Source organism: Xylocopa sonorina, chromosome 7 (genome assembly GCF_050948175.1).
Source record: "Xylocopa sonorina isolate GNS202 chromosome 7, iyXylSono1_principal, whole genome shotgun sequence".
Taxonomy (NCBI): domain Eukaryota; kingdom Metazoa; phylum Arthropoda; class Insecta; order Hymenoptera; family Apidae; genus Xylocopa; species Xylocopa sonorina.
Window position 1 is genome coordinate 1,905,256 of NC_135199.1, and position 15,096 is coordinate 1,920,351.

General features: G+C 36.3%; 2 protein-coding genes across 2 annotated transcripts in view; one reads left to right on the forward strand and one right to left on the reverse strand.

Annotated features, from left to right (window-relative positions):
• The window catches only part of LOC143425253 (chymotrypsin inhibitor), a 156,268-nt gene extending 153,527 nt beyond the window's left edge, over positions 1 to 2,741 (forward strand). The window contains exon 3 of the mRNA XM_076897911.1: positions 2,730 to 2,741. The gene's annotated coding sequence lies outside the window, so the exon portion shown is untranslated. The remainder of the gene's footprint in view (positions 1 to 2,729) is intronic.
• LOC143425249 (neurotrimin) overlaps positions 1 to 15,096 on the reverse strand; it is a 162,324-nt gene that overhangs the window by 145,234 nt on the left and 1,994 nt on the right. The window lies entirely within an intron of this gene.

Consider the following 15,096-nt stretch of genomic DNA (forward strand, 5'->3'; position numbering starts at 1 on the left):
ATACGACTTTGCAAGTGATAATTGATATGATTCCGTGAACGATTTTAAGCACTTTAATGTCCAGGCTGGGAAGTTTTCATAATGTTCTAATGTCATGTTTTCAAAGTTTTTTATTTTTTTTACAAGACCTTCGCATTCTACAATTTGCTGCATTATATTTGGTTTATTTAGGTCTTTTAATAAAGTTGAAGCCACTTCTGGATCATCATTATCACTATATATTCGTTTAAAGTATGCGTTGTGAAGAGCACTTGCAATTTTAAAATCTTCAAACAATTTTGGGACACATTCTGAAGCTATAGCTGTTTTGAAATATTTAAATCTTTTAAGTGAGCTATTTACACTTTCTACTACCCATCTTTGTTTGGTGCATACTCGACTTTCGTTTGCTTCAGAGGTTGATAGTTGTTTAACTCCTTTTTTTAGCAGGGCAGGAATGACGACTTTGTAATTATTTTGTAGTATTTCATTTTTTACGTAGGAAAAGCCTCTGTCAAGAATGAAGATATCACCAGGTTTGAAAAAGTTCTTAAACCAATCGGTATTCATAATAAATCTAAAGATATCTGCATCAGATACTGTTGCTGCCCACAATTTATTTGGACCAAAAACATCCAATATATAACCATTCGTAGTTACTGCCAGCATCGGTTTTAAAAAGTTCTTTTTTTTTTTACCACTATACGTCACTCTTTGGAAGCGATAATTCGTCCTTTTATGCAAATAAACATAAGTACCATCCCATATGGTGATTATTGCATCATCATCTTCATTAATATTATTTATGCGACGAGAAATTGCCGAAGTTTGTCTTTTAATTTTGTCCCGTGTAATATTATTTAAAAAATGTAAGTAACATTAAATTAAAAAGTATTTTTAAAAACGAATTCTTTCTAGTACAATAATAATCTCAATCTCCGATGATAATAATTTTAATAATAAGTCACAATATGTTAAGAAAAGCATTTGTTTTGCTCGAATTTCGCGTCCACAGCTTGCGCATCGACACGAATATTATGTTATAACTTTTAAACAAAAAGTTTCCCCAGGGTAAGATTTATACCACTTAAAGAGCATAAAATGAGCTTCCTATACTGAGTTTTTTGTTAAAATCTAGGGATACCTATTTTGGGAATAGCAATTTTTCGCAATTTTTCACTAACCCGAAAACTAGAAAAAAGCATAAAATGTGACTTAAAAATTCCGAAAAGAGAAAAAATTATATAGCATTCGAAAGCTTAATTTTTTTGTGATTTTTTGACGCCAAACTCAAGTCGATATCTTTTTTTAATCAAAAGTTATAGCCCCCGAAAGCTTTCGCCAAATGCGTACTTTGACCCCCTCCCCCTCCCTTATTAAAAGGCCCGACAGATAGAGACTCTGGCAATTGATGAGACACATATAGATCTACAAATATGCAAAGTTTAGACAAAATCGATTGGGGGCGAAAACATATGGTTTTTGAATAGGGTCCTTTCCCCGGTCACCTCTGGGCTTTCTCCAGTGGACTCTGGTGTGATATTTAACGGGCGTATATGGAATAAAGAGATAAAATAACCTATGCGAAAGTTCTTATTAAATTCGCCTGGCTTCCCTCTCTTTTTAAGTGAACAAAGTTTCTTTCCTGTTTTTAGAAGGCAACGGATAATCATTTAATGCCTGCCCCTCATTTCTAAGCACGGTCGTGACTATCAATTCCATTCATCCTCGTAAAGAACGCGCCATCGATTTAAAAGAACAATGGAAATATCGTATAATTTCTGTACTAATAAATTCATGAGATGGTATATATATGTGTGTGTATATCTACGTGTACGTACGTGAAACACGCAAACGATTGAATTGCAATATGCGAATTCGCAAAGCTATTCTTTGAACTCTTCCTACTGGGCTCCTGCGCAATATTTACCGCTCGTAAGAGAACGCAAAGACGAATAGAATTTTTATTCTATTCAACATCTCTGAACATCTGCTTGTTACGCACCGTTTATCACTTTTATTTATAATATATAATGGGAAATGAGAATGCGGAAAAAGTATTCCATCCGTTTGATATTTCATACCACGCAAATTCGGATGAAAATTAAGTGCAGGGAAAATTTCAAAAAATGTTCGGTACACTAAAAATCTCGTTATATTGTTAATCTGCATCGAATCGTATCGACAATTGAAAAGCTGATCTGATTGCTTGTACGCTCGTACGTACCTCGTTGAAAAAACTTTTCTGACAGCATATTCCAAAGAACATCGTTTTATAATGTAACGTGTAATTTTTATCACAACACATTTGTGTGGAATTGAACGGAATCAAACCATCTTTTAAATAACGGGAAGAGATTGAAAAAATGAAACATTAATATTCCTTGGTTCTTTTTTTTTTCCTGTCATTTCACCGGTGTGAAACGAATTGAATAAAAAGAGTGCACGAAAATATGAAGAGCTATGGAAAAGAATCGGTTCATCGAAATACCTTTGAGAAATTTTAAAAGTCGCGGAGACAGAATGAGCTACAAACTCTGATTTGCAAGTATATCGCTTACCATGCGACTGTCAAAGAAAGACGGTGTATTTTCGTCGGTGATAAAACTAGATGGCGCGTTCGCCCTTTGAAAGGTGCATCTCATTTTGGTACCAAAGCAAACGTAATCAAGCCACTTTCGCCCCGGCTTTGCCAGCCACAATAAATGATACAAGATCATATTTATCACGAGATATGAAGGATTCACAAGATGAGGTCCTCTCGACCTCTCGAGCCTTCGTTCTCCAACGTTGTCTAAGTAACATCTAGCTTCGATACAACTTTAATTTAAAGTATTTGTACTGTCGCGTATCGTGCTTCGCGGAGCCGCTGTACCAATTTTCAAAACGGCTTCTTCATTAACCGCCCTTGTTTATTGTCCCGCTGGCGTATATACCAGGCACAACTTTAAAACAAATCTAATCAAAAGCGACCTACTTCGCTTCGAGACTTCAAATAAAGTATTCTTCTTTTATTACTAACTTTCTATCTTTACTTATATTTCCTCTTCTTAGTAGGAAAACGTAAAAATAGAAAATGAATTCGATGAAAAAACTTCGAGTTGCTGAAGGATTGGTTCTCTATGCTATGAATAACACATAGGAAGAGAAAAAATTTGGACCTTAGCGTATCCGGATGACATTGATGGAAAAGGGTTTCAAAATATTTCGGTGATAAAGAATTACAAATGAATACGGATAAAAAGGAGAACGAAAAAGAAGAAAGAAGTAGTAAAGGAATTTAAATACTTGGTGTATCTTTTACAGAAAAACGAAAACAGCGAGAAACGCAAGAATAGTCATGGCACGAGTATGGGGAATAGGACAAAGAAAATTCGGAAACAACTATGAGGGACACAAGATGGATGGATAAACGTGGAGAAAATTACAAGAGAAATATATACGCTGGATCCTAGGATTAAATTTTAATAGACCTGGACACTTAATATTAAGAGAGACAAAAACGGATAAGATAAGAATGAAAGCAGGAAGAAAAGCAAACGCAATTCTAAGGTAGAGTTGGAAAAAAATAAGAGATCGAAATGGAATATTATATAAAATGGAATCGGAAAGAAGGGAAGATAAAAAGTATGAAGAAGTTCTGAGAGAAATAGATAGAGCGAAACAGTTACAATGGCAATACGATAAAATAATAGAAAGCAGATATAACAGATTAGGCACGGTCAAGTGGCAGGATATCTATGTAAATTTTACGAAGGCAGAGATCAAAGTAAAGAAGCCAAAAACCCTAAGTCATATAGTAAGAGAATGCAAGGAGATGGAAAGAGTAAACAGAGAAGTGAGAGGAATATTGAAAGGAGACAAGGAGGGCACGCGTATCGGTACGCGCTAAAGCGGTGTATAGAGATTACTTTCTTTGGTTCATCTCTGCAACTTCATCCGGCATCACGCGACGCCTTTGCTTTTGGAATAGCTTGAAACCAGAAACTGAAAAAGTTCGTTAATGGATGTTAATGAGAAACTGTGTTGCCATCGGGTTCGATTCGTTAACATCGGATCATCATTGGCAGTGACAGATGCTGCGCAAAACATAAAACCGATTATAGTTCACCACCGTTCGCTGTTTCGAGCGTGCACATGAAAAATTCACCGGGTAAGACTTTACTACTCTCGATTTACTCTCTACTGATTACATTCATTTTTTAGCACGGTTACTCTTACTTGCAGTTATCGAAGCAGATACGAAGAACGGACGAAAGTTTGCAAGCGAGCCGATGGCCGTGGGATCGTTGCATCGTTGCCAGAGATTCTAGATTATCATCGAGAACTGACTCTCTGAACTTGAATTTCAAACGCGTAACGGGTTACGGTTCGTTCTCAACGGCAACGTTCGACAAACTTTCGTGTTGCGTCAAGTGTCCATCGCGTTCTGAAATTTTTTCGAGAAACAGCAAGCTTGAATGACTGAAAACTTTCAACGGAATCTCTTGAAAGCAGGCTTTTAACAGTATCCGGTCCACCAAAGGGGTTAAACAAGGGGTTTTAATAACATCAAAATGTTTCCTTAAATTCTTGCAATTCTTCAAACATTTTACTACATTTACACTCTCTATAGTAAAAGTATTAATGCAAACGATATATAAAATGAATTGTAACTTAAAAACGAATTACTTTTGATCATTGTCTGTTACGTCTCTTACGCTTGCTAATGCTTCACAATCTGCGAGAAATTAATAATTAGCACGAATGTCGCAAAAGTAGTTGTTGTGTGTAAATCAGAAACTGTTTCAATAAAGTTTCGAGGCAAACAATTGCTTCATCCTGTAAAGGGCAAAGCAGCCAACGCGAAAATTTCAAATTCAATTAACGCAAAAGTAACACAAAAGAGTCGCGAAAGCAGACTTTACATAAAATACGCATAATCGCAAAACGAACGAATAAAAGTACCGCAGAAAAAACTGTTTCTTCCAGTCGATAGAATGAATAGAAGATTTAAAAATCATTTTACGACTAAACACGCAGAGGCAAAAGGTTTCTTTCTGATGGATGTTAGAAAATAAAATAGTAAAGGGACCCATTTCGGTTCAGTTATAAAGTGAACTCTATCCGGAAGTAAATCAAAATTTGTCTGTAAAGTTCATAAAAATTTATCGCTAAATCCTCCCGCGCCACCTTGGATTCAGTCCATTCATGCAAAAATTCGCCCAGAAATTTATGCTCATCTTGTTTTATCGCGCATAGAATATCACTTCATCCTACGTGCGTTTCTCACCTTGCCCCGTTCTATTTTACCAGTTTTTAAGGCATTAGATCGCTCAGAGTTCCACAGCAAATCCCTGCCTTAAGTTTCTCGGCAATTCTGCGATGAAAAAATAAGAAGATTCCCCGATAGACACCGATGAACCGTAGAATAACTTTTGTTTTATCCGAACAACCGCCGTACGAGTTTAAACAGTTTCGAGCGAAGCATCGTTCGATACTCGCGGCACTCTCTATCATTTTCACACCTGCCTAAAATGTCATACCTCATTCGTAGTAAAATTTTATGGCTTCGTGTTTACGGTGACCAGTGCATGCTATGAGTATCTACACGGAATTATTTTATACTGTGGTAGCGATCTTAAGTAAAACTCTTTCAACTGTTAAGTGAACGTGAAGCGTAAATGAAAATTAAAGATTCAACAAGTGTGTACCGTCAAATAATTATTTTTAAAACAGATGCGACGAGGATTCCGTTAATGCGATGCATGAGTTTGAATAAAGAAAAAGAAAACGAAAACGTGTGTGTTTCTTTCAAATTTGGACGGAACAACTATTTTAAATTCAGCACACAACTCTCTACGTATTTTCATATTTACTCGTGGAAAGTAGTTTAAATTCATATTCGCATGATTACGAGGAAGGTGTGTTCGTTCGAAACAATCCTTCCCCTGGCCAAGAAATTGTCCGTCATCCGTTGTCAGTTTATCCGCGTTCACCTGTCGGAATAAAATTTTATATCTTTCTTTCTATCTTCTTCTTCCTGTCTCTCCCTGTTCCATGTGCATATAAACCAGGTGAGAACTGAGGCTTCGATACTAGCGGCACATATTTTATACGGGCCACAGAAGGATCCGTGTTTCATGTATGAGTTATTCTCTGGTTTTTCACGGAGCATGTGCTTGAAATCTATCGACGCGCGGCTCTGCCTTACCATCGCCAATCAATTACTCTTGTTGTTTCTTCTATTTCAGAGAAGAGAGTCATCGGATTCATAACCGTTACTCTAGTATTGTACTCTAATGTTGTAGGATCAACGTAGAATGTAAATATGTATAATACCTTCCATTTTTTATTATAATCGACGTAGTTTCATCGATAATAGAGGAAATCACACTGGAACGGTTCGCGTTAACGATTACGATATTATTTATGTACAAGATAAATGCGATGAAAATTCTGATAAATAGCCAGAAGCACCCTGCCTGCTTCCGCTCGCGATATAATTAATTCGATCATCCGTGAAAAGGAAAAGAGGAACGATCCGATAATCAGCAACGTAACATCGATAAGGATGATTAATTCGATACTCTCGTCTACTTCGCGCTACCGTATCAGATGTCGTCGAATCAATGGCTCCGAAGAATCGAACAACGATGATTTCCAATTGGGAATGAGTGTTTCGAAACGTTATTAATTAATAATTATAATGCGGAGCCGCGAGTGCGGATGGACATTAACGCGCAGCGTTGTTCGTCAACTATCGAACACGAGATTCGCAAGGTAATTTTTAATTTTCGTAAATGAAAACGTCAAGCCGTACCAGAAACGAAGAAAAAGAATGGAGATGAATGAAGGGAGGAAATAACACGATGAATTTAATTACTTGTGTATCGTTGTTGAAAAGCATGTTTGGGAAAATGACATGAAATGTTTCGAATAAACGGCTCTACCTGTAGTCCGAATGTATATCTTCTCGTTTATTTGCACCGTTTCGCGGTCAGATCCATTAAAACGTTCGCTTCTATCGAACTACTTTGCTCGTCGAATTCCCCCCCAAGTTCCGAATGTAGCTTTTTAATTAGCTCCTATTCGTCGAGTATTATTCAACGAGTCTGTCTGAATAACTATACCTTAGTTGAAGACGATTCTCAATTAATTAAATGTTATCCAAGCTTTTTCAATTGCTATCGCAAAATCTGCGATCAACAACACGAGATAGTTTTCGTAACGATACAATAAAACGACATTAATACACTGCGTGATAATTATGAAAAATACCATTGTTATCTTCGATCCTTTAAATACATATACGTCTCTGAAACATGTTAAATTGTGTACAGCAACTAGCCGAATATTAATAGAAGCATATACTTTGAGCTTTTTACATTGTGATAATTAATGAGATAATAAACACTTGACGTGAAAATGGATGCCTTTTGATGGGAAATATTATCTAAAACTGCTGATTAAACAAAACAGAATGGCATTTCTTAGGGCACTACTGATATTACTAATATCAACTGGTAAATTAGGTGGCCACGAGGATGTCACGTAATACGTCGATGAAGCGCTTGTCGTATGGCGGACAGAAGATACGTCCTCTCGCTTTCTATTATATGTTACCTTTCCTACCTTTTCTCACGTTCCCATGTGCTTGAATTCTAAATATCGTAGTGATCACTGGTGCCTACACTACATATCAATTAATATATTGTAGTCCAACTAAAATATCACGATTTCGATATTTTTAATCGACCTATTTATCAGCTGTGCTTCTTTTCGTAAAAACAGCAAACTTTTCAATTTCAAAGTAAACTCATTTTCGTAGAAATTATACAGCAAACCGAAAACAAGGCACACTGAACATAACACAGAAAAGAGAGCACAAAAGAGGCAGAAGATCGGTACTAGGACTACATAGTAAAAAGATACCGACCGGAAATTGTAAATAATATCTACATTAAATTTTATAAATTTTGAAAAATATTTCTCGTCTTTATTTTCATTATCCTATCGTACAATACTATACTCGTGAGATTCGTGGAAGTAATTCGCAAATCCGTTAACACTCGCTTCAAAAATTCATAAACTTTATATAACGCATGATACTCGCATTTTCAATCTTCCGGCTCTAGGATGAAGAATTGTTGGTATCAAATTAAACAACAAATCAGACCACGCGGTATAGCAAGCATTTATTCGGTAAGATGGAACCGATAAAGCAATGAAATTCGGTACCAGCGTACCAGACCGTTATTTTGTCTCAAATTATACACTACAGATGAGAAAGGGTTCCCTGACAATCGTTTGAGCACAATATCCCGTTCAACTTTGCTTCAGCCGGCAAAGAAGGAAAAACTTACTTTCTACGACAATGGTGAAATATGGATCAATGAAATATTTATATCCGAGTAACGTTTCAATAAAATACGCTATTGTTGGCGTACAAAATTCTCGATATTAATACGTATTAATACGCGATATTAACGAATTCAATTACTGAAAGCGAAATATAATAGTAGTTTCGGCCGCATGAAATGTTCGATGAACTGAAACCGCAATAATGATCGAAAATTAAATCGATGAAAAACAAAGAAGATCGCTCGACTCGAAAATTCTGATTTTAATCAGGAAGTTGGAATATGCGAAATTTTCATATTTCCAGCGTAACTTCTCGTAGCGAGTCATCGTCATCAAACACGACTTCGCGACATATATTTAATTAAATAACAATGAATTATAGCGGGCAAAGAGTGATAGGAAAGACCGGATTCGACAGAGAATCGCGTTACAGAATTCGATATCGCGTGCAAAACGGTCTCTTAACCTGGGATCGATATCACTGCCGGTTACTGGGAACTTGCGGATATTCAAATCTTACGGGGCTATACCTCGTATTATCCTCGCGAAATTACAACTAGGCCAGTGAGTCCAAGTGCATAATTCATGCACAAGTAAATGTATTAGTTACGATTTGCTCCTGCGCAGCGGCGAGGACGGGTAGACGCGAGAAAACTGCCATTGTATACATTACGCGGCGATTTCATTTTTATTAGCTGCTACGATAGGATTCCATCAAATCCAACGTGTGAAATGTAACGGTGACTGAAATACCGGAACAAAAACATTAACGAAACGCACTTAATCGTATTATCTAATGAATTGACAAATAAAAAAAAAAGACAAGGAAGAAAGGAAAGAAAAAACGGAAAAAATAAGGGGACTGCATTTATACTGCATACATGAAACTATAATAACAAGATTAATATACATTCTCGATAACGTTCGAATGATGCAATAAATGTGTCCAGTCGCGTACATAATATCATATATAAAAATCTGAGAATTGATCTGGCACTATGAAATTTTCTAGCTAACTGATTTCTCGCAATAGCCGATGATAGGTGCGGTCAAGATCGTGCAAAGAATGCCAATGTCGCCGCGGCTAGAGAATCTTGATAAATCGCTTTACAAGCTGGACTTTCCTCAAATCAGTTGTCCTCGACACGAGAAAAACGACTCGTCACTGAATTTTTCAGTACTTTGCGATTTTAATCAGATTCTCGAGTGTGTGTGAAAATTTTTAATAAAGATGCTAATGACATACCAGTTTCGTGAAACTGTCAACTCTTGATAAGAGGCATCGAACCAGGCAAAATGTTTATACGACACGTGGCAACATATTGAAAAATATTTTGCCTCCAGGTTTTCACTTTTCCGACGCAGTTCGGTTTGTTAAGTTTTTAAGGGTCAAAGTAACGAACCGTGACAAGGATCCGTTTTTGAAAAATAAAACCGTACCAACACTCCCGGCATCGTAGCGATATCGATCGTCAGCTTCTCGAGAAAAATAAACAAAATTCGGATACTTTCAGAAAAACGCTTTAACGCTTTATCGAGATACTGGGCGACGGGTGCGTTCCGATGGTGCTCAGTTCTTTACCGTTCAGAATTACGGCATGTTTTATCACGAAACCGCTAGATCGATTATTCATAAGGAAATTGTTACGATCCGCGGTTATACGCTAAACGTTATCCACTTGAAACGGAATGTACAAGCATTGTGTTAACCAAATAATTAAATGATTAATATGGAAATAAAATGATTAACATGGAGATTTATATGCCGTTGAATAATTCATTCGCGGAGGAAAAACCTCGCCTCGGAAATCTCATTTTCACTGTTCTTATTCCAATTACCTTGTATGCGAGCATATCAATTTGATACGTTTCCGCGAATAAACACGTAATAAAAGTTTTTAACGAAAATAATGTAATTTATCGAACGAGGGTATATACCAAACCAACTACGTGTGCACGTTCAATTTGCTTTCGTTATTGTCCAGGAGATGAATTCCAATTTTTTATTTATGTATTCAGCGTCCGCATAAGCAGCATGAGTTTATAGCACCATACGCACACTGCGTAGCCAGTTAAATATTTTCACCATGGGTAGGTGGCTCGTGTAAAGATACGCGCGTAATTAATGCACGGGAATTTTGAATGCGCGTGCCACGCGGCCGACTGTATTTTTTAATTGATCAGCCAATACAACGGTCCTTTGTAAAATACGATCATGAATTTCAGGGGAATGAATAAATCGCGTTAAAATACTAGCCTCGTAAACGTTACCGTTGCGCAAGACGTAGAGCAACAAACGACAAATCATTTTTGATAATCTTAATACGCCTATAAGGTAAGTAAAATAATAGGAAAAAGACGGCGACTAAGCTATTATACATATAATAGTTGCTTATGTTTCGAGTACGTAAATACATGCTATGAAACAACGCCACTTGGAAATACGATTTCTCGTGCGATCTAATAATCGGCGAATTTATATTAAAATTAGCTTTATATGAAACGCGCGCACGATACGCGATTCAACTTACTATAAATATCAATATTTATACTGTAAACAGTAGGAAAAGTCGAAGAATTCGTAAAATTTTAGTTCGTTAAATAGACAAGAATTCACGCCAAAGTATCGGGAGACATTGGTCACAGTTTACAGGATGTATCCAATTTAGGGGGAGCTTACAGTCACGATGTTTTCTATGATAACGAAACTGAAAGGACGTCGACACAGAGGTATCGAGCATTTTCCTTTCCTGTCAGTTTTTCCCACGATGAAATCAAAAGAAATGGACACTACCGGGGATAAAATCGAAAGGAGGCTCGATGGGTGAAAGAGGAGCAGGTCGGAATGAGAGAAAATAAGTCGAATGACAAAGTGAAAGCGGAAAAGAATGAGAGGGGGCTGTGGAGGGTGAAAGAAACGGAGGGAGACCGTTTCCTTGTCACCCCTAGAATTCAATCACACCGTGTTTACAGCTCAGTACACTTAATTCTCTTTATTGGATTTAAAGCGTTTGCCGGTACACCGTATCTCAGAATTTGATCAATTTTATGGCCAAAGGATTTCGATGATATGTACTTGCGGACCGACCATCTGTCTATTGACCTTCGATGAAATTATACTGTCATCGAGGTGACGCTGCATGACGTTATTAGCTGCAACCCCTTTTAATTATACAAATAAACAGCGCGTCCCCGAACAATTCAGGACCATTTGTCATCAATTGACTTCTCCCTTTCTGTTTGTACGCGAGTAACTATCTATAATATCTTTTCCATGAAAAGTTCATTTGTTTCAAACCACCTCGTTATAAAAGAAATTTCTGCTTTGTATCTACATCGTTTAAAATTCATACGTGCGTAAAGCAGATTAACGTTGATCAGAAAATGCGATAGAAATGGTTATTTCAAAATAGCCAGCGTAATCAGAAGGAAGAAATTAAGCGATTAAAACATCGGAGATTGTTGGGAATCAGTTACACCGGATCAGTTCGTAATGGAAGTTATTAAAACACAAAGGCTTGTAAAGCTGGGAACAAGACCGCGCGGAAGAAGCATTTGTACAAACAATGTTTATCATTACCTTTGTGGGCTGAATTCACCTTTGAAGCTTCACCTACATGTTGCGATAGGGGTTTATATGATTATCCTATTAGGCATACAAATTGTAGGTAAAAGTATTTCAAACTTAATTACAATTAAATATGGCTTATGAAGAAAAAAGCAAAGGTAGAAATTAAATAACGAAAAGCCTACGAGATAGTGGAGAATATTTCGGAGTAAAAGTACTCGAAATCGTATGGGATATAATTCATCTACGGGGATTGATAACTTTTTTAATGGAAATGGCAAATTAATTATTCTGCTTCGTGATTCTGAGTCATGAAAAATTGAATTCAACTACATCTCAAATGTGTTCCTATAAATTCTCTCTCTCTCTCTCTCTCTCTCTCTCTCTCTCTTATTACTTTTTTACGCTTCTACTGGTGCAAGAGAAAAAGCAAAATTAATTCGGCATGCAATATCCCCGCGCTAGCTGCTGGATAGCGTTAAGTATTTACACAGGAAGCTCTCAAAATATTGGATCACCATTTTACAGTGCTATGCATATACACATGTGTGTATTTGTACAATTTCTTATATCTGAAATATCGATATCGTACTATTTGTACGTTTTATCGTTCCAGTGTTTCTTTCTTTATTTTTACAATTAAAAAACAATACAATGTATAAATATTTTTACAATTTCCATCCAAAATTTAATTATAACAATTCATAATTAATTCATTTTATTCGTTACTTGGGAAATTTAATATTTTTTATATGTTTAATAATTCCCTGTGAGATTTTCTACGCATTAGCATTACAAGGTATCTCATAACGTTATAGTAAGCTATATTTACAGAACGTATTATAATATGCGCATACACATCATATAATATCCACTCACTTGTCCGGTATATATACATGTATATAGGGGGAGAGAGAGGGAGGCAACTGTTGTTATTTCATACGCTACAACCAGTTAAGTGAACAATTTAATGCAATAAATCTTGTTCTACGCAAAATTTATTAAGCAGGCATACTTTCTCCCAGTGACACTCTTCTATTTTGTACGTTCTCAATTCGTTGCATTTTGTTTGGTCCAACACCGCGGAACGATACCCAAATGAGCAGTAAATTTAAACGTGCCAGCCAAGACGTCCTCCCGTTGAAATTCTGTTACGTGCTCGGGGTACGAAAGCCACGAAATGTTAACGCAAAATGGACAAGTTTTTACACAAACAACATGTTTCATCGTAAAACAAAGGATCGGTAAACTAAGAGTACAAAGTTCACTCGTTGAATTGTCAAACAACGAACTGGTTTATAAAACACTTTCCGCTTTGCGACACGTCCATTTATCTGCATCATTTACCATACACGAGTGTGTCTTTAGCGAATTTTTTCATTCTATTCATTTGATTTTGAAATTTATCCGATTATAAATTTGTCGATAAATATAAAAATCTACAATTAAGAACTTTGTCATGGATCAATGGAGTAATCAATTCATAATCATTCATAATAATTTGGGTAATTATTTCGCCTAGGTAATAAATATATTCAGCCAAACACTGGTCCCGAACAAACAGATTGGTTTTTCGACCTAGCTCCAAGCTCATAGACATCTAATAATTTTCAATCATAAAGAACTAATCCGCTCTCGGAGAATCGCGAAAGTTCCTATCTTTATTTCTCCGCGTTTCCATAAACGGAACTACGTTTTTTCTTCATTTCTTATGGATTAAATGGATTATCCGCTTAATCTTGCTAAAAGCGTTAACGATTTAATACGCGCACGAAAATATGCATGGGAAGTACTCCCGACTTTTTCGAACATTTACCCGATTAATATAAAAATCAAAATTCTTGCATTCTATTATTTACTTGAAGTATTATATTACGCTACGTAAATAATGCGTTTTACATCTATTATTATTCATACTAAATCCATCCCTCTTCTTTTGGATACGTACATGTTAATGTATGTTAATTACCTTCTATAATAATATTAACTGCCGCCGTGTGATAACATTAACACATCCATACCATCTAAACTAACATTCAGTATATTTAATTAATCCATATTTTATTTCTTATCATATTTATTTATGAAATCTATATAGATAAAATTGGAAATTTCAACAAACCTGAAAGTAAATTAAATGCATTGTATTTAAATTGTTAGAATTTCCCACAAAAATAGCCCAGAAAAATTGTAATCAAATATACAAGCAACTCGACTAAAAGACGCATTAATAATTACTTACTACGGATTGCCAATGTCCGCCTATTCCATGGAAATATTGTGCAACATAATGCAAGCCCGGTGTCTCGTTCGCTTTTCTGGATGTACCGAGAATTATCGTAGCAAGGAAATATTAAAAAATAGGATACATTGACGAACGTTGCGTCGTGACTTTTTGTAAACGGACGAAAAATAAAACAGACTATCGTTCATACCCGTTTCGTGCGCTCCAAAAATGAACTTTCCTTCGTATTTCTAATTAATCGGAGACTTTAACAGTTCGCGAAGTTAAACGTCACCTCGCTCGAAACACACGATCGGCACTACGTCGTGACGACAAACAATGTTGGCGAAGACAAAAGTGGGCAAAAACGTCATAATTTCGCTGGTATAAGTTGATATCTTAGCAGTTCTTTCAATTTCTGTTAACTTTCAATTTCATGTTGAATGTAAAAATGTAATATTACACATTTGTATCTAAACTGTAAATAACTGTTTAATAAATACTCGGCCAAAGAGATTTTTTCTTGCGATCGCAGGCAAAAATCTAGTTTGAGGTGCTACATTTTTCCCTCGAATATCAAACAAATATTTTCTGGAGTTAGATTTAGTAATCGGGGAAACTCAAGAGGAAAGACAGCTAACAACGGCAACGAGCAAAATTACACGAGGACAAGACGCGTACAAATTGACCTGTTATCCGACGAAATCGAACGAAATGCCTACGTGACGCGGTAATATTTGCGAAAAATTGCAATTGTGCCGTCAAAATTCGCTAAACGAATCCTTCGTTACGTTGGACATCGTAAACCAAATAACACTTCGCATGAGCACCAGCGGAGATTCGAGCATCGGTATTATACGACTTTCGTGGCCCTCTCGACAAGAAAGGAGTCCGTTGACAGCACGAGACAAAAACCACTGGATGATTCTTCTCCCTTGCCACTTTTTACTTATCTCTTCGCTTCTTTACCACTTCATATTTC